The following is a 20,398-nucleotide window of genomic DNA, read 5'->3' as shown; positions in this document are numbered from 1 at the left end:
ATCCCAAGAGAGCCAGGCAGAGCTGTACTGCCTTCTAGGTTACTAGCTCTGGAAGTCACCCAGGGCCTCTCAATACCTGCCACATTCCATTGGTCAGGGCAGTCCCACCCCGTTTCACTACCATCTCTTGGTAGAGGAGAGGGGAGGCTCTGGAAGAGTGTATAGAACTGGTAATGTGGCCAGTTTTTGGAATCACAGATAGGCAAGCCCATCAGAATCTCAGAATCAGCAGGCCTCCAGGGAGAGGAAGAGAGATCCCAATCCCAAGCTCATTGTTTGGGGCTCTTTTCCTCCCCAACCTTGATTTTACAGTTCCCCACTGCCCTGGCAGCTCTTTGATGCCTTTAAAAAATGTTATCTCCTGGGGTGCCTGGGTGGCTCAGTGGGTTAAGCCTCTGCCTTCAGCTCAGGTCATGATCCCAGCATTCTGAGATCGAGCCCTGCATTGGGCTCTCTGCTCAGCAGGGAGGCTGCTTCCCCCTCCTTCTGCCTGCCCCTCTGCCTACTTGTGATCGCTATCAAATAAATAAATAAAATCTTTTAAAAAAATGTTATCTCCAGTTTTTCTAGCTGTTCTCAGTGAAAAGGGGTTGGGACTATACAAGCCAATGTGCCCTCTCTGGAAAGGGGGCCCTGAGGCACTGCTTTGAGAATGTACACAATAAAATGTCTGCACCCCCAAAGTTACATGCCCCATATATGCTCCTGGAATGTGCAAACATTAAGCACTGGACATAGGAAGCTTTAGAAATACGTGAGAAAAAACAATGATGACACACAAATAAAGTGATTCCAACTTCATAAAAAGTGTTTATGCAGGTGGAGAAGCATCAGAGTGGTCCAATGGGAGAGTTGTCTAAAAATTACAGGCAATTTGGTATGCTTTTTTGCAAAATTAAACCCTGATCCCCCTCCCCCAGCATTGTATCACAAAAACTTTCAGACATAGAGCTAACTTGAAAGAATTATACAGCGAACACCACCTGTATACCCACCGCCTGGATTCTGCCATTAGCATTATACTATTACACATCTCTCCATCCCTCTATCCATCTTACTTATCCACCTTATATTTGATGCACTTCAAACTAAGCCACAGTCCTTAAATACTTCCCTCTAAATACTTCAAAATTTCTTTTTTTTTTTTTAAAGATTTTATTTATTTATTTGACAGAGATCACAAGAAGGCAGAGAGAGAGAGAAGGAAACAGGCTCCAGAGCAGGGAGCCCGATGCAGGACTCGATCCCAGGACCCTGGGATCATGACCTGCACCAAAGACAGAGGTTTTAACCCACTGAGCCACCCAGGCGCCCAATACTTCAGAATTTCAGTGACTAAAGCCCAGGACAAGGATTTGGGGAACCTTTCTTCTAGTTTAGGATAGCCATAGAAGCCCGGGAGTGAGATTCAGTCAAAGGTCTTCTCAAGATAAGGGGCCTTCAATCTTTTAGGTAAAAAGCTCCAGCAAAGGACCCTAGAAAGGAGAACAGCAGCCTGGACAGGCACTTGGCTCTCATTTACTCCAATATTCTATCTTATTGCCTTGCTTTATTTTCATTACAGCATTTAGGAAATTTTCTTTTCCCTTGTTTGTTTATTGTCTGTCTCCCATCCAGAATGTAAATTCCTGAGAGCAGAGACCTTCTCTGTCTTATTCCCTGCCACGTCCAGCACATGGTTTTTGCTCCGTATTTGTTGAGTGAGTGATTCATTGTTTCATTTACTGGGTGGAGAAGGGGGGTCCAGAGAGGGGAAGTGATTTTACCTGATGAAACAGAGGAGTCCTTGACCCCCATTGTCCAGCTCTTCTTGAGTCCAGTCCTTTTCTCACGAACCCTGGGACTCCTTGGGGGCACCTGTGGCGTGGCTCACAATTGTCTGCCTGTAGGTATAAGCTCCAGTGAGTTGGACCTAAAGCAGGACTGGGAGCAGAGCTTCAGCCTCCCACATGGGTGCACCTGAGTATGGAAAGCCTCCCCTCCCTCTCTCAGTCCTCCTCGTATTCTGTGCTCTTTGAAGACAGCCCTTTGCCCTGTGGTGATGGGGCAAAAGCATGGAAACCCTGGGCATCAGGTGGGGTGGGGAGGCTAGGCACCTGTCCACAAGTGAGCAGATGAAGACAAGACTCTATTCTCTCCCACTGGAAATGGTCGGTGTGGTAACCGAGCTGAACTCTCCTTCCCATAGTCTCCAGGATGGGGTACCCAAGACCCTGCCTCTCCTAGGTCTCCCTTACACACACACCACAAATGCTCTGACCACAGTCCTGCTGTCTCATGAAGAGAAGGAACTTCATTTCCTGAGAATGGTTTACTTGCCAAGCTGTCTGTGGTTATAATTCTCAGTCCAGAGGCTGGGAAGTTCCAGGAAGGGTGGGAGGGGGAGGTTCGGGTCACACAGCCAATGTCAAGGCTTGAACCCCAGGGCTCTCTGACTTGGAAAACCTGCAGTGTTTTTCCAAGTGTGGCCACATCGTGTGTGTGTGTGTGTGTGTGTGTGTGTGTGCACGCGTGCAGGGGGGTGGAGGGAGGGTATTCTTCAGATGATTTTGAGGGTGAACACTTTTTATTTTATTATTTCTTAAGCAAACTCTACCCCTAGCATGGGGCTCAAACTCACCACCCTGAGATCAGGTGTCCTATGCTCTCCTGAGCCAGCCATGCCCTAACACTTTCTATTTTAATAGTTATTTTCATGTATGTTAGAACATACAAGTAGCACATCAAACCTTTTTATGGTAATATAAAAGAAACTATAAAGAAAGAAATCAACCAAAAGAAGCATACTAAGAGTTAATAGGGCAGATGTAGAGAATGCAAAACTAAGCTGGTGGGGTTTGGTCTTAAGATGGCACTTGCTACCCTTAGGTACCCAGATACCTCCTGCACATACAGTCATTGTTTTCCAGGGTTTCTAAACGCTTTGAATTCAGGCTTTTCCGATTTACTTTTGGTGAGCAGACAGATTGAGTTGGCACTTCCTGGGAAACGTGTGGGAGCACCTGCCCTCATTGGCTGCCCTTGGGATCTAACAAGAGACTGGGCATGTGGCCTCTGGGCCTTTGGGCTAGAGCGTTTATCCAGCAGAGGCGTCTAGGGCTTGGCAATTTCGTGACCCATCCGGTGCTTCTGAGACCAAGAGACAAGTCCAGCTAGAGAAGGAACTTCCCTGCCCGGGAGAGGCCAGCCTGAGGGAGGCCCACCGCTGCCTGGATTTCCAGGCTTTGGCTCGGGTCAGCACGCACTCACTTATTTCACAAATGAAAAGGGAGAGTGCATAAATTGACGCCTCAACTGCAGGAGGTGATGGGCACTCGAGGTGACAGGGGCACCAACCCCGAGGAAATAGTTGCCGATGTGGGCTCTTTATGCACCAAAATGTACCCCCCCCCCCCGCACCCCTTGTCACGAAGAAGAGTTGCCGCCGGCCCCCGGCCCCCCCCCCCCCCGGGGGCGTGACACCCACCGCAGGCGGCGCGGACTCTGCGTCTTGGATTAAGGGTCCCCCAGCAAGCTCTGCTTGCACACTGCTGTGCAATCTGTCTCCAACCTGCACCCCCAACCACTCGCCCTGAGCGGGGCCTGCAGTGTCTGAGGGACCTCCTGTGGGAACCACAACCAGGAGAGTGTTTCACCCGCCACGCACCACGGCCGGGGTAACCGGTCTTCGGCAGCGGAGGCCCAAGTCCCGCAGCTGCCAGACGGACCAACGCATAGCTTTGCGGCACCACACGTGGGGCAGGGAGCCCTGGGGAAGAAGTCCGCGCGCAACCCCGACCCCGGGGGCGGAACGCATCTCAGGTCCTCTCCGCTCTTTGAACCTCCCCTCCTCCCTGTCCTATCGCAAATAATACCCTCACCGCAGAGACCTGTGTGTCGTATTTCTGCTCGGCTCTGTGGCCAGTCAGGCCCGGGTACGCGCATCTAGAAAAGCGGGAGAGATTTCCCTGGGGCTTGGGTGGGGATGGCGTGAGCTGACTTGATGTAAGACGACACCCACGGCGCCAGGTCCATTCTAGGGACTTAGCAGGTCCCTCTCCCCAAGAGAGCCTACGTCCTTTGAATACCTTGCAGCAATTGAGGGGCGGGGAGTCGGAATGGAATACATTTGGAGAGAGGGGTGGGAAGGCAGCTTTTTTAGAGTTCCAGGTCGTCCTGGTCTCTGGACATGGCTGTAATTTGTATTTGGCCTCAGTTTCTTCATCTGTAAACTGGGAAGAAGGCCTACGTCCAGGCGACTGGGACTTTAGAAAGGCGGATGGCGGTGGTGCACGGGAGGTCAGTGCACCCGGGTTCCGGCTTCCCCAAGGTTCCCACGGCTGCGGGGCGCAAGCACACCTTCCAGGCGGCGCAGGAATCAACGAGACCGTGAGACCCGGCTCCGCCGCCCACGCGAGCGTGCGAAAGAGACCTGGGAGTCGCGCAAGGGCGGGGCCCGCGAGGGCCGGGAGACGCCCTTTCGGTGTGGACCAACCAGCGCCCGTCTCTGAACAGCCAATGAGGACGCACCTTACAGCCAAGGCCGGGTCGGGAGCGAGGCTGCGGCGAGTGCGGCGCTGACAGAGACGCGCGCGCGCCAGCTCCTCGGAACCCGGGCCGCGGCCGCCATCACCGCCGCCCGCCCAGTCGCCCCTCAGCCACTTCCCCTCGCCATGGAGGCGAGGCCGCCGCCGCCGCCGCGGAGCTCCGAGCCGCGGGCCGGGCGGCGGCCCTGAGGGCTTGTGGCGGGCCGAGACGCCGCCGCGGAGTCGAGGCGGAGTCGCCGTCCTCGTTCCCAGCGGTCCCGCCCAGCGCCGGACTCGGTGAGTGCTCGTGGCCGCCGCCGCCCCGGTGGGCTCCGTAAGGGGGGGCGGCTCCCGAACGCGGGTGGCAGGGGTCGCCGGCCCGAGCCCTAGGCAGTCTTTTCCGGGCACAAACCATCGGGCGGCTCCAGTCGGACCCCGCGTCCTTGCGCTGTCCGTAGGGGGCGGGGGGATCCCCGGAAACGTGCCGGACAGGGCGCCGACCCCTCTCGACCGCCCGGGAACTTTGCGTGCGTCCTCCTGGGGTCAGGGCAGGGCACTGCCATAGTTCATTCTGCAAGAAGAAACTTGGAACAGTGAGAACAGAATTTGCTCAGGTCCATTTAATGGGAAAAAAGAGGGAAACTCCTGGCATGAGAAAATTTGTTCTTGCGGAGACCTCAACTTTTCTTTCCCTTAACCCCAGCTGGCCTCTGTCCCAGGCCCCTCTCTTTTCCGCCCACTCCCAACTGTCGAGGTTGCTTAAGAAGGGAAATAGGGGCTCACAGCTGCCCAGAATTCAAAATGAGCCAGTTGGGAATGCAGAGCCCCTTACTTTTTCATTTTGGGTAAATAAAATAAAGAATATTGTTTTTTGGAAAATCGGTTACTAATTGTATTTCCTGAAGATACAAATAGTAATGGCAGAGTTGAAGGTTTTGTTGTGGTTTTTTGTTTGTTTGTTTGTTTGCGGTTTTTTTCCCTTTCTTTCTTTTCTTTTTTTTTTTTTTTTTTGAGACCAGTGATGATGTTTGTAAGACTAGAAAAGAGGAATGTTCAAAACCTCCCCAGGCGGGGTAAATGCCTTCAGAAACCTTTACCCAGGTTGGGAATTCCTGCTCTAGAACCAGTGACATCTCCCAGGAGATGTGTTCATTTGCCACCTGCTTGCTGTTAAAGCAGCCTAGAACCAGAAGATGGTGGGCGAGGAGAGAACTGCCGGTGGAAGATGGGCGAACATCTTCCTGCCTGGCCACTCCTTCAAGAAACACAGATTTGATGGTGTCACTTGTTTACTTAAAAACTGCTCGCTCTCCTTTTCCCGTGGGATGAATGAAGCCCAGAATGCCTTATCAAGTCATACCAGGCCCTGGATGGTCTTGCCTCAATTTACTCTTAGCTCAATCCTTTCATTCTCCTTTCCCTCATCCCCAGCCATTCCGAGTTGTTTGCCTCTTCACATGTTTGGATGCCTTTGCGCGTATGATTCTCTTTCCTCCCCCACCCTTATCGGCCAAGATCTACCTCTCTTTAAAGAGATTCTGATCTGGGAAGATTCTTGAGGCCAGAAGCCGTGTCTTATTTACCTTTCCATCTCCTTGCTAAGAGGATTCTTCCTCTCTGTTGTCTTTTAAGTCCTATCCCATCTCTTCCCTTGTATGTCTCTTCTCTGTTTACTTCAAGGTACCCACTTGCTGAGATAATCTTTTCTTGAGTGTTTCCTGAAGGCCTGCTTAGAGTCTTTGGCACATCTTGGACATTTAGTATCTCAGATTACCCATCTCCCGGTGTCCATCTCACCCAGTCCCCGAAAGTAGTCAGCAGGCAGGAGCTGACAGGTCTCCTGTTATGATGGTCTCCAGTCCACTTGCCTGTCTCTGAAAGCCTCAAAGCCCCATGATCTCTTTTCACCTCTCTGCCCACCCCAAGTGGCCTGGCTAATATATGCATTCTAAGGCATGTGGGATCCAGGAGGTGGTTCACTGGGTACCTTTTTTTTTTTCTTCTTCTTCAAGATTTTATTTATTTGACAGACGGAGATCCAAGCAGGCAGAGAGGCAGGCAGAGAGAGAGGAGGAAGCAGGCTCCCCACTGAGCAGAGAACCGGATGCGGGGCTCAATCCCGGGACCCTGAGATCATGACCTGAGCCGAAGGCAGAGGCATTAACCCACTGAGCCACCTAGGTGCCCCATCGCTGGGTACCTTTTAGCCACTTGTTTACCATCTGGATGAAATTCAGAACAAGAAAAGCCAATCTGATTTCTGTAAAGGTGTTCATGTGCCTTCTATTTGCCAGGCGAAGTGCTTGAGATACAAAATAAGAGCAAGGAATCTTTATCTTTTAGGAGCTCACAGTCTTATGCAGGACAGGTAGATACAAATACCTCACAAGTGCTGTGAGAATGTAATAATGATAATAACTATTGTCTTTTATTTGCCTTGTGAGAGACTATGTAATAAATTCATTCCATGAATTACCTCATTAATCCTTTCAGCCGTCAAGTAGGGGCTTTTTCTTATTTGACAAGGGCGGAAACTGAGGCCATATAGGGGACACATAAGGGAATAGTCAGGATTTAAATCTTGGCAGTGTAGTTCCAGTACATGTCAGGCTGTATAGAGAGCATTCCTTTCCTGGGAGGGGGCCTTTGGGTCATAGAGTTTGGTGTGGTAGACAGGGTATGGGAAAGAAGGAGCAGCACATGAGGTCGTGGAGGTGGAAGGAGTCCATTGTCCTTGGGAAAAAGGGAGAGGTTTAAACAACTGATTTGGGTAGAGGAGAGAAGGGTGGGAGATGAGATTAGGATGAGCTTGCAGGACTCTATGTGCTGTTTTCGAGTTTGGGCAATGGAGAACCACTGGAGGATTTTAAAGACTGTCAGGGACCCTGGGCTGGCTAGGCTTTCAAAGGGTCATTTAGGGAAGTGTGGGGCCAGAAGCCGATGCCCCTGCAATTTGGAGACATTGCTCAGGTGCCACTTAGGTGTAATCGTAGTGTCTTAGACTCAGATGGAGGCCTAGAGAGAATCCCCAGTTTCAGGAAAAGATAAATACATGTGAGAAAACACTCCAGCAGAAAAGAGGGAAAAAAAGAAAGAAAAACACTCCAGCAGTATAAAAGGGAACATAGAGGAAAATAAATCTCCTTCCTACCCTGAGCTTTCCAGAGATGACTGGAGTTTCCAGTTTCTGTGGCATTACATAGACACTGTTTTTATAAACATGTGTCTACCTATCCATATTCCTCCCCGCCATGGTACATACCAGTCACACCTTTTTCCTTTTTAACATATTTAGGAAATCATTCCATGTTAGTAGATATAAAGCTGTTCATTCTTTCTGTTGACATTTTTTACTTTTTTCATTGTGTGGTTGCACCATAATTTGTAACTAGTCTCAGGTTAAGCCACATTTAAGTTTCCAGGTTTTTCTATTACAGTGTTACAGTGGATCTTTTTGTACATAGTACTTTGTAAGGAGCTCATGTGTAAAGTTATCTGAACAATGTATTTCTAGAAGTGGAATTACTGGGTTAAAGGATGTATGTGCATTTAAAATTTTTAGACATATAGCCAAATCCCCACCCTTTCAGTGTGTTTGTACTAACTTAATCATTTTCCTCCCAGAAAGTCTGAATCGGACTCAGTGGATCTTCATAAGTGTACATCACAATTGCCTGGGATGCTTTTCCAGATACCATATGCCTACTTTTCCCTCACCTAATCTCCCGTATGGTTTTAACATTTCTCTCAGTTTACAGAGAGACATTGAGGTTCAGAAGGATAAGTGACTTGTGTGACTTGTTAAAGTGGGTGGTGGTGTTTTTTAAGCAGTTCTGATATTTGTATTTGCCAAGAGCCTTTCATTGGAGGCACTCAGTCGATTTGTAAACATTGTTGCATTATTTTTCTCCACCTTCATGTGGAAAAAGTGAGATGCAGGTGAAGTTCGAATTTGAGTTACAAGCAGGAAGTTGGCCAAATACAGACCTTGTCTTTATACTTTTCGTGCAGTAACTAATAAATGTTCCCAAATACCAGAGCTGAAGAAATGTCTTTTTTGTGAGTCTGAGTACAACAAAAATAGCACTGTATAACACTAACTTAATAAAACTCAGCAGCAAACCCGTAAATAACCCGACATTAAAATTTGTTTTATTTTTACTGATTTATTTTGTAAAAAGATTTATTTATTTATTTAAGAGAAAGAATACAAGCACATGAGCCAGAGGGGCAGAGGGAGAGAGAATCTCAAGCAGACTCCATGTTGAGTGTGGACTCTGAACTAGGGTTTGATCTCATGACCCTGAAATCATGACTTGAGCCAAAACCAAGAGTCAGACGCTTAACCAATGGAGCCACCCATGTGCCCCAGAATTTGTTTTACTATATTCTCTATAGGGACACCAGACTGGCTCTGTCAGTAGAACATGAAGTTCTTGATCTTGGGGTCATGAGTTCAAGCCCCATGTTGGGCATAGAGTTTACTGAAAATAAAATATACATATGTCTATATGTATTCTTTATAGAAAAGAGAATTTACTAAATGTAAAACTATATTTGCTTTTTAAAAAAAGTTTTAATTCCAGTTGACATGCAGTGTTATATTAGTTTCAGTTGTACAGTATAATGATTTAACACTTTCATACATCACTTGGTGCCCCTCACAGGTGCACCCCTTAATCCATATCACCTATTTAGCTTGTACCCCTGCCCGAACTATATTTATTTATTAATTTATTTTTAAGTAGGCTCTACATCCAGGATGGGGCTTGAACTCACAGACCTTGAGATTGAGAGTTACATGCTCTACTGACACAGCCAGCCAGGTGCTCCTATATTTACTTTAAATTCACATCCATTTGTGTCAGTATGCAGGCATAGCTTTTTTTAAATATCTGTAATCAGTACATATAAAATATAGTTGTTGTATTCTTAAATAGCATAAAATGTTTTGTATTTACTCATTTATGTATCTAATTTAAATCACAGAATAGTAATCTGTGCATTGATAACTAGTTTGTACAATATTTTAAATTTTTTTCCTTTATTTTATCCTTTTTACTATCCTACTTTTTTCTTAAGATTTATATATTTGAGAGTGAGCATGTTCTGGCATGAGCAGGGAGGGGGAAAGGGGCACAGGGAAAGGGAGAGAGATAATCTTAAGCAGCCTCCATGCCCAGCATGTTAGTCTGACCCAGGGCTCAATCCCTGAACCCGTGAGGTCATGATCTGAGCTGAAACCAAGAGTCAGGTGCTTCTGACTGACCCACCCAGGTGCCCTCCTCACCCCAAATAAAATCTTTAAAAAAAAAAAAAAGGTACTGAGGTACCAGGGTTGGGGGATCGAGCCCTGTGTCAGGCTCCCATGCTGGGCGTGAAGGCTGCTTAAGATTCTCTCCCACTGGGGGCGCCTGGGTGGCTCAGTGGGTTAAGCCGCTGCCTTCGGCTTGGGTCATGATCTCAGGGTCCTGGGGATCGAATCCTGCGTCAGGCTCTCTCCTCAACGGGGAGCCTGCTTCCTCCTTTATTTATTTGTTTTTTTTTTTTTTTTTTTTACAGATTTTATTTATTTCTTTGACAGAGAGAAATCACAAGTAGATGGAGAGGCAGGCAGAGAGAGAGAGAGAGAGAGAGAGTGCTTCCTCCTCTCTCTCTCTCTGCCTGCCTCTCTGCTTACTTGTGATCTCTCTGTCAAATAAATAAATAAAATCTTAAAAAAAAAAAGATTATCTCCCACTGTACACCCACCTCCCCTAACCCCCTGCCTTAAAAAAAAAATAAATAATCTTAAGAAAAAAAGATTTTTAAGTAATCTCTACACCCACTGTGGGGCTTGAACTCAGAACCCTGAGATCAAGCAAGGCTCTACTGACTGAGCTAGCTAGTTGTACCATAAATGGTACTTTTATTTTTTTATTTTTTAAAGATTTTATTTATTTATCAGAGAGAGAGAGGGATTGAGCGAGCACAGGCAGACAGAATGGCAGGCAGAGGCAGAGGGAGAAGCAGGCTCCCTGCTGAGCAAGGAGCCCGATGTGGGACTCGATCCCAGGATGCTGGGATCATGACCTGAGCCGAAGGCAGCTGCTTAACCAACTGAGCCACCCAGGCGTCCCCATAAATGGTACTTTTAAGCACCCTTGTTTAAATACTTCTTTTGGATTATTTTCTTGGACTTGCCCCTAAAATGGGTTCACTGAGTCAGATTACAGTTTCAGTACCAAATTGCTATCTGGAAAGGTTGAACTAAATTATAACACCATCAACAATTTATATGGCCCTGTTTCTTGACAGTTCAGTCAATACTGTTACAAACACAACCTAATATTTGATTTTATTAATTCACCCATAATATAATGGTACTTTGAATTAGGTTTAATTTGTAGTATCCAAGAATTATGTATCTAAAGGCAACTTGATTTTGAAGAAAAACATGGTTAATAGATCAGAAATGTTGTGGAAATTTAGAATAAGATCATATTGATATGAAACACAAGATTAGATGCTCTTCACCTGAAAATAGTAGACATTGTGCCAGGAGTTGGGGGTATCCCAGAGTGACATGGATGTGATGTCTGTCCTTTACCCACTTGTGGGCTAATGCGAGAGAGGTTCAATATTAGACAATAATTCTGAAGGCCCTGAGCTGGGAAGGGGTTTGGTACCTTAGGTCATTGCTTCTCTAATTTGAATGTTCACATGAACCATCTGGAGACTTTGTTAAAATGCCAAGTCCAGATTCAGTATGTCTGGGCTGGGACCTGGGATTCTTCATTATTGACCAGTTCCCTGATGGATCACAGTTGGAATAACAAGGCCCAGTTGAGACCTTGGTGAGCAAGAGGGGTAGTTCTTCACACTGGCTGCACTTTAGATTCAGCTGGAGAATTTAAAAAATCAGGGATGCAAATACTCCACCTCCAGGTATTTTGATTTAATTTTTCTAGGGTGTGACCTAAGAATGTATAAATATTTTTAAGTTCCCACGTGTTTCTCATATGCATCCAGGGTTGGAGAACCACTGGACTGGAGAGAGGCAGGAGCCAGAGTTGAGGGCCCTATATAACATGCAGGGATTTTGGACTTTATCCTAAAGGCAGTGCTAAGCTATTATAGTATGGTAAGGAGGAGAGTGAATTGATCTGTTCACTTGCAGTTGTGAGAAGTTTACTGTGCCTGCAATCTAGAGTGGTAGTTTTCAAAGTGAGGTAGATAAGATGACTCACTGGGATGCTGGGAGACATTTTAGAGCTTTTTATTATTTTATCTAAAAAATGGTAAAACATTAAATTTAGAGATTGTCACTGGCATCTTCTTGGGTCTGTAAGTCAGTGTTACTATGTTATCTATAGAATTTTGGGTGTCCTGAAGGAAGAGAAGGGAGTTCTGCAGTGAGCAAGCACAGCCATAATCATACTTTTCCTTTCCAGGTATTGCAACTTTGGTACAGCTTATATTACCTAGGGTTTTTTGTTTGTTTGTTTGTTTGTTTTGTTTTGTTTTGTTAAACTAACCTTCACAAAATGGACAAGTGGCTTAAAACAATTTCTGCCAAGAAACCAGTGACTGAAGAACATCCTAATAATACAAGCAGAAACAATGGTAAAGCTGAGCCTTGTTCAACTCCAATTACAAACTGTTGCTGAGCTATTAAATCAGTTTGAATAATTCTGCTTTTATTACATTAGAAAGTATCAGGAAGCTTATTTGAAACATGCATTCACATCCTCTGTTGTTAATAGGTATCTTATTTTAAGAGTATGTAGAACCTTGTAATATAAAATAATAAAAAACAGGGCTATCATTAGTACCAGGACATTTGAGAACTAAGTGTATGGAGCGTAAAGTGAACATCTGTGTTTTTCTCTGTCCAGTGATGTTTAAAGTCATAGGCTATTCAGTCATATGCTGTACAGTACAAACCTAGTGATTAAAGTATGTATTTTGAGCTTTTTTGCTCTGATGAAAGACAGAAAGGCACATATCATTGACAGGTTCTTCCTGTTGTACCCCATCCCCTAAAAGGCTTGCTTTAAGAAAGACTACAAAACAATGTCAAGAAGGCAAAATGCATTCCTTTTTTTCAGCAAATACTCTTCTATGATGGATAGAAAATATTGCTGAAGAGTTGAACAATATTGGGACAAATTTTGCAGTGTGGGAGGTTTGCTATATACATAGTTATAAAAATATAGAAGCTCCTATCATGTCTTAGTATTTGCTAGATTTTCTTTTAATAACTACCCCCCCCCAAATTATATCTTGTGTGAGCTACTGAAGGGAGGTGGTACTGGAGAAGACATATTCTTAGTACTAAATGACTGCCTTAATAACATTGCTATGTGGAATTATTGTCTAAAGATTTTATTTATTTATTTGACAGAGAGAGACCACAATTAGGCAGAGAGAGAGGGGGAAGCAGACTCCCCTCCTTGATCCCAGAACCCTGACTGAGATCATGACCTGAGCCAAAAGCAGAGGCTTAACCCACTGAGCCACCCAGGCGCCCATGCATTTTTCTTTTCCAAAAATTGGACTTTTTCTGTGTGTGCTACTTGGCAAATATTATTTGAAAAATTAATATCCTTAATCTGTCTCTTGAAGTAAAGTTGTTATTTTAACAGTGACTCAAAAGTAACCCCTTTTTTTCTTATAAAGAAATGTGGTATGCAGTAGCCTTTTCCTTGTAATTAAAAAAATAGCTTTATTGAAATATAATTGACACACCATAAATTCACCGTTTTAGGGGCACCTGCGTGGCTCAATTGGTTAAATGTCTGACTCTTGGCTCAGGTCATGACCTCGGTCATGAGATTGAGCCCCCCGCCCAACTAGTGTGAATGCGCTCACTTTTTCTCACTCAAATGAATAAATCTGTAATTCACCCCTTGAAAATGTACAGTTCAGTGGTTTATAGTATATTCTTGAAGTTGTGCAGTCATCACCACCATCTAAGTTCAGAACATTTTCATTATTGGGGCGCCTGGGTGGCTCAGTGGGTTAAGCCGCTGCCTTCGGCTCGGGTCATGATCTCAGGGTCCTGGGATCGAGTCCCACATCAGCCTCTCTGCTCAGCAGGGAGCCTGCTTCTCTCTCTCTCTGCCTGCCTCTCTGCCTACTTGTGATCTCTATCTGTCAAATAAATAAAATCTTTAAAAAAAAAAAAAAAAAAAGAACATTTTCATTATCCCAAGAAGAAATTCTGTACCCATTAGCTTCGTTCCCTATTCAGCCCTTCCCCTAGCCTTGGCAATCAGTTCTTTCTGTCTCTATGGATGTGCCTGTTCTGGACATGTCAGATAAATGGAATTCTTTAGTATGTGGCATTTACTTAGCATACTGGTTTTGGGGTTCATCCATATTTTGGCATGTATCAGTACTTCATTGCTTTTTGTAGCTTAATAATGTTCCATTTTATGAATATACCAATTTTGTTATCCACTAATCAGTTAGTGAACATTTGGGTTGTTTCCACTTTTTGCCTATTATGATAGGGCTATCATGAACATGTACAAGTTTCCACGTGGACATGTTTTTGTTTCTCTTGGGTATATTCCTAGGAGTGGAATTGCTGGGTTAAATGATAGTAACTGTTTAATTTGTAGAGGAGCTGCCAAAACTGTTGTCTAAAGCAGCTGCACCATTTTACAGTTACCAGCAAAGCACAAAGGTTGCAGTTTCTCCATATCATCAACAACACTCGTTAACTCTTTTTAGTAGGCTCTACACCCAACACGGGGCTGGAACTCACAACCCCAAGATCAAGAGTTGTGCACTCCACCATCTGAGCCAGCCAAGTGTCCCTTCTGTCTTTTTCATTATAACTGTTTTAGTGGGTATGAAGTGGTATCTCATTGTGGTTTTGATTTGCATTTCCCTGATGACTCATGATCTCTATTTTGTTATTTTATTGTTATTTGTTATTATATTTGTTATTATTTGTTATTTATACCTATAAAAACTCTCGTAATTTCACACATGAAAAATTTGGGAACATAAATTTGTTACCTGATAAAAGTCTCCAGATGTATTTCTACAGAAATTTCGAGTGACCTAATGATATAAAGGACCCAGACATTGATCATCAGTGATTGTTAAAGCTATTAGGGAACTCTAATAATTGAAGGGTCAGACTGGCAATCTTTTCAATTATGTTATCTCCAAAGTGGATACAACTAAACCTTAAAATCTTATATTCCTTTAGTGTGGTAAGATAGGAAAAAATACACCACCATTCATGATATAACTCTCTCCCTTATAAAATCGAACCTGACTCTTAATTATTAACTTCTGTGCCTAACTGTGAGTTTACAGAATGTAATTAGAAAATCGTAATGGGAGAAAATCTGCAGAAGAACCAACCCAGTTACTTCAAATAAATGCAAAAAAAAAAAAAAAAAAGAGTAACAAAAAAAGGAGGAATTATTACATGGTAGAAAAGACTAGAGACTTATTCACTCAGTGTAATTAATATGTAGGCCTTGTTTAGATCCTGGTTTGCAGTCGGGGAAGTGGGGATGGAGAATGGGGAGGGGGATAGGTGGATGAGTATGAATTTTTTTTTTTTTGAGATTTATTTATTTTAGAGAGAGAGTGTGTGTGTACCTGAGCACACAAGAGGAAGGAGAGAGAATCTCAGGGAGGCTCCATGATGCACGGAGCTTGATGAAGGGCTCTATTTCATGACCCTGAGATCATGACCCAAGCCGAAACCAAGAGTCAGACGCTTAACCGATTGCACCACTCAGGCAGTCCAGGTAGATAAATATGATTTAAGCAATAGAAATGTTAATCAGTTTCCAGAACCCAGGCTTTTTAGGAGAGAAGATTATTAATGAATGAGTTTCTATGTGTGGGAAGAACTTGAAACCTGGTTGTTCTGAATTGGTGTGAGGAGTTCTCAAACATTGATTGACAAATAGCTTAACCAGCAATTAGCTTTCAAACTTTGGTTGACCGGTGGCTTAATATAATACTGTAAATACATTCCGACCTGGGCCGGTTCACCCCTCCTTAGGCAACCTGGTGGTCCCCCGCTCCCGGGAGGTCACCATATTGATGCCGAACTTAGTGCGGACACCCGATCGGCATAGCGCACTACAGCCCAGAACTCCTGGGCTCAAGCGATCCTCCTGCCTCAGCCTCCCGAGTAGCTGGGACTACAGGCGCGCGCCACCGCGCCCGGCGTAAATACATTAATGCTACACATTAATAAAGAGAATGTCTTCAATTGATGTATCAGCACTACTGTTACCAGAGCAATGTGGAATAGTTCCAGGACTTCAGCTGTTCTAAAAGGAACTGGGGGAGGGGTGGCAGAGCTTTTACAGGGGTGCTTCTGTTCTCTTGGTGGTCCTTTCCATGTCTCCAGTGATGTGAATCCTCTACCACCTTTCAGGGAGTGAGGCCAGTCCCTCATTCAATGTCTCTGCCTGCTTTCTTTGTGAGACTAACTGCTCTCCACTGCTCCTAACTGCCCGTCAAAACCTGCTTATATGTTAACAGAGGCTAAATTCGCAGTGACTTCCAGCTGGTGTTTCTCTCTTTTCTCAGTCTGGGGTGCTAGCCTGCCCATGGTTTTGCTACTAGTTGATAGAAGTCAAAGAAGATTCTTTTTCTTCTTGTAGTTCGTACCCAGTTAGCAATAGTGCTGTTGGCAGCAGTTGTGAACCTCTAAGGCAGTGATTTTCAATAGTGGCTGTCTATGGTGGAGAGGAGGCAAGTTTGAAAAAGCATTTTTTTTTTTTAAAGATTTTATTTATTTATTTGACAGAGAGAAATCACAAATACACTGAGAGGCAGGCAGAGAGAGAGAGAGAAGGAAGCAGGCTCCCTGCTGAGCAGAGAGCCCGATGCGGGACTCGATCCCAGGACCCTGAGATCATGACCTGAGCCGAAGGCAGCGGCTTAATCCACTGAGCCACCCAGGTGCCCCTGAAAAAGCATTTTTGAAAAAAGAAAAAACCTGGTTTTATATTTTTCAGTCAGTGTATTTTTAAGTTTGGCTTCATTTAAAATCATGTATGCATTTGAATAATTAATACATGTTAAAATATTCCAGTATTTTTATTGTGTGTTAAAAGTATACAATAAAAGGTAATGCTTCCCCATCTTCCAAGTTCCCCTTTCTAGAGGCATCCCCAAGTACTATGAAACTTGTGAAACCCTCCAGAAATAGTACACACCCATAAAATTTTTTTTAAAGATTTATGTATTTGTTTTATTTTATTTTATTATTATTTTTTAAAGATTTTATTTATTTATTTGAGAGAGAATGAGTGAGAGAGAGCATGAGAGAGGAGAAGGGTAGAGGGAGAAGCAGACTCCCCAAGGAGCTGGGAGCCCAATGCGGGACGAGATCCTGGAAGTCCGGGATCATGACCTGAGCTGAAGGCAGTCGCTCAACCAACTGAGCCATGCAGGCGCCCTTATGTATTTATTTTAGAGAGAGAGTGTGCATGCCATTGTGGAGGTAAGGAGGAAGAGGGAGAATCCTTAAGCATATCCCGCACTGATCTTGGAGCCCGACATTGGGTTTGATCCTGGGACCCTGAGATCATCACCAAAACTGAAATCAAGGGTTAGACACTTAACCAACTGAGCCACCCAGGTGGCCCCCCACGTCTTCTTTTTAAAGATTTAATTCTTGGAGAGAGGGTGAGAGAAAGAAAGAACATGAACAGGGGGAAGGACAGAGGGAGGGGGAAAGAATCATTTTTATTAAAAAAATAGATTTTATTTACTTGCCAAAGAGAGAGAAAGCACAAGCAGGGGAAGTGGCAGGCAGAGGGAGAAGCAGGCTCACTGCTGGGCAAGGAGCCTGACACTGGACTTGATCGCAGGATGTTGGGATCATGACCCAAGCCAAAGGCAGGAGCCCAACCAACTGAGCCACCCAGGTGTGGAAAGAATCTTAAGCAGACTCCACACTGAGTGACAAGCTGTCTTGGTGCCTGCTCTCATGACCCTGAGATCATGACCTGAGCTGAAACTGAATTCTATGCTTAACTGACTGAGCCACCCAGGTGTTACCCCACCCCCATACAATGTCATTAAGTTTGACAATTCAGCTAACATTAAAGGAGAGTATGAGCATGGTATGTTCATGAAGAGGGTGTTGATCAGATTGGGATGTGCTGTTCTTATCTTGGGTAAGGGGTGGTGAGGGTTATGTGGAGTTCAGTTGTTTCTCCATTGTTAGTGGGAGAGATTGTTTAATAATTATTCAGTTGCACGTAGTTTTTGAAGGTTCTATTTCGAAGGCTGTTGTAGAGCAAGTAGTAGTTAACAACAACTCACTTACCTGTTTTTTAACATCTGAGTGGGGCTTTTGTACACAGAAAGGACTACTTAAAATTACTTGGGTTTAAAGTAATATTCAGTTTATTTAAGTGTGCCAAATTAAAATTTTACTTTTCCGTTAGTTTTGTTACTGTACTTATAAGCATTATAATTTTTTAAAACATTTTTACTTATTTGAGAGAGAAGGGGCCTAGGGAGGAGGACAAGCAAACTCCCCACTGAGCTGGGAGCCTGATGTGGGACTCCATCCTAGGACCTTGAGATTATGACTTGAGCTGAAGTCAGACGCTTAACCTACTGAGCCACCCAGGTACCCCATAAGCATTGTAATTTTTTTTTTTTTTTTTTTTTTTGTCAGAGAGAGTGAGCACAGGCAGAGAGAGTGGCAGGCAGAGGCAGAGGGAGAAGCAGGCTTCCCGCTGAGCAAGGAGCCTGATGTGGGACTCAATCCCAGGACGCTGGGATCATGACCTGAGCCAAAGGCAGCCACTTAACCAACTGAGCCACCCAGGCATCACAGCATTGTAATTTTTTATAGAAATAAGGGCAATAACTTGTACTCACTATTTAATTAATGTTAATTCAAGCTTAACAGATTAAATTCCTCCATATTCCTTTGTTAGTAAGTTAGATTTCCTTAGATGTTTAAAATATATTTATACATTCAGTCTTTCAAGCACAACTAGGCCTTGATAGTTCAGAGTTACCATCTTAACAAGCAGAATCTCCTTAAGCACTTGAGCAGTACTGAGAAATTAAACTTACAAATTTAGTAAAGCAGACTCTCTTAAGACTTCCAGTGCTGGGGCGCCTGGGTGGCTCAGTGGGTTAAAGCCTCTGCCTTTGGCTCAGGTCATGATCCCAGGGTCCTGGGATTGAGCCCTGCATTGGGCTCTCTGCTCAGCAGGGAGCCTGCTTCCTCCTCTCTCTCTGCCTGCCTCTCTGCCTACTTGGGATCTCTGTCTGTCAAATAAATAAATAAAATCTTAAAAAAAAAAAAAAGACTTCCAGTGTTTGGGGTGCCTGGGTGGCTCAGTGGGTTAAGCCTCTGCCTTCGGCGTGGGTTATGATCTCAGGATCCTGGGATTGAGCCCCACATTGGGCTCTCTGCTCAGCGGGGAGCCTGCTTCCCCCCCATCTCTCTCTGTCCGCCTCTGCCTACTTGTGATCTCTTTCAAATACGTAAATAAAATTAAAAAAAAAAAAATGACTTCCATTGCTTGGGTTGCCTGGGTGGCTTAGTTGGTTAAGTGGCTGCCTTCTGCTCAGGTCATGATCCTGCATCAGGCTCCCTGCTCAGTGGAAAGCCTGCTTCTCCCTCTCCCTCTGCCTGCCTCTCTGACTATTGGTGCTCTGTCTCTCTGTCAAATAAATAAATAAAATCTTAAAAAAAAAAAGAATGACCTCTAGTGATTTTCATTAGCTGGATTGGAATTACCCATATGTAAGAACCACATATCCTAACTTAACGAAAGTATTAGTACTATGTGTTTGATACACCTCTTCTTGTTTTTCATATCTTTTTCTTCCAGAGTTGTAATGTCATTTACCCAATAAAGGAGGAAATGGGAAAATGTAGAAGGGATGGGAGAGGTTAGAGAGAGGGAAAAGAACTGCATAAATGTTAACTGTACATTTACTCTCTGAATTAACTTTCCAGGAGTTCTGTGACACAGTGTCCTGGTTTTTCTTTACCTCTCTTGCCACTCCTCAGTTCCCTTAGGCCCCCTTTTCTCTGATCACTCTTGGACTTCTAAGTATTTCCACCGTCAGCCTCTTGTGTTTCATCCTACTTAGCCTTCCTGGAGGCATATGCCTATGCCCATGGTTTCAGCTTCCAGCTCCTTGCTAATTAGGAGAAAATTTGTCCTCTGAAACAGACTGGATGATAACCAACAACCTACTACTAGTCATCTCCATCGGGCTGTTTCCTAGGCACCAACAGGCTCAGAACTGCCCCCATCTTCCCTTTAAATGTGTTATTTTTATATTCTCTATTTTGATGAGTGGCACAGCCAGTAGCCCAGACCAGAAACTTGGATGATGATGTTCATCCAGTTAGTGATGGATTCCTGTTGTACCTTCAGTATTCCTCAGATTTGCCCAATGTCTTCCATCCCTTTTGTCCTTAGTCAGGTTTTATTCTCGCTTAAATGACTGCTTCAGGTTCTCTAGATGTCTACTCATTATTACTTCCTCGTTCCAGGTCATTTATCACATTGCTGTGAAGGGTACTCTTTTTGACTTACTTATCTAATCACAGCACTCTCCAGATTAAAATCTCTGGGAAAGATCCAAACTCCTTATCAGACCAAGCTTTTGCAGTTCAACCCCTCTTCGCCTTTTATTTTTTTTTTATTTTTATTTTTTTAAAAGATTTTATTTATTTATTTGATAGAGAGAAATCACAAGTAGATGGAGAGGCAGACAGAGAGAGAGAGAGGGGAAGCAGGCTCCCCGCTGAGCAGAGAGCCTGATGCGGGACTCGACCCCAGGACCCTGAGATCATGACCTGAGCCGAAGGCAGCGGCCTAACCCACTGAGCCACCCAGGTGCCCCCCTCTTCGCCTTTTAATCTTACTTTTTCC

General features: G+C 44.5%; 1 protein-coding gene across 2 annotated transcripts in view; it reads left to right on the top strand.

The window, feature by feature from the left end:
• The first annotated feature begins 4,511 nt into the window (after window positions 1–4,511).
• LOC132021777 (receptor-type tyrosine-protein phosphatase alpha) overlaps window positions 4,512–20,398 on the top strand; it is a 149,101-nt gene continuing 133,214 nt past the window's right edge. For both annotated transcript variants that reach the window (XM_059406653.1, XM_059406652.1), the window contains exon 1: window positions 4,512–4,802. The gene's annotated coding sequence lies outside the window, so the exon portion shown is untranslated. The remainder of the gene's footprint in view (window positions 4,803–20,398) is intronic.

This window comes from Mustela nigripes, chromosome 7 (assembly GCF_022355385.1).
Source record: "Mustela nigripes isolate SB6536 chromosome 7, MUSNIG.SB6536, whole genome shotgun sequence".
In the NCBI taxonomy this organism is placed as follows: domain Eukaryota; kingdom Metazoa; phylum Chordata; class Mammalia; order Carnivora; family Mustelidae; genus Mustela; species Mustela nigripes.
This window is presented reverse-complemented; position numbering and strand designations above follow the sequence as displayed.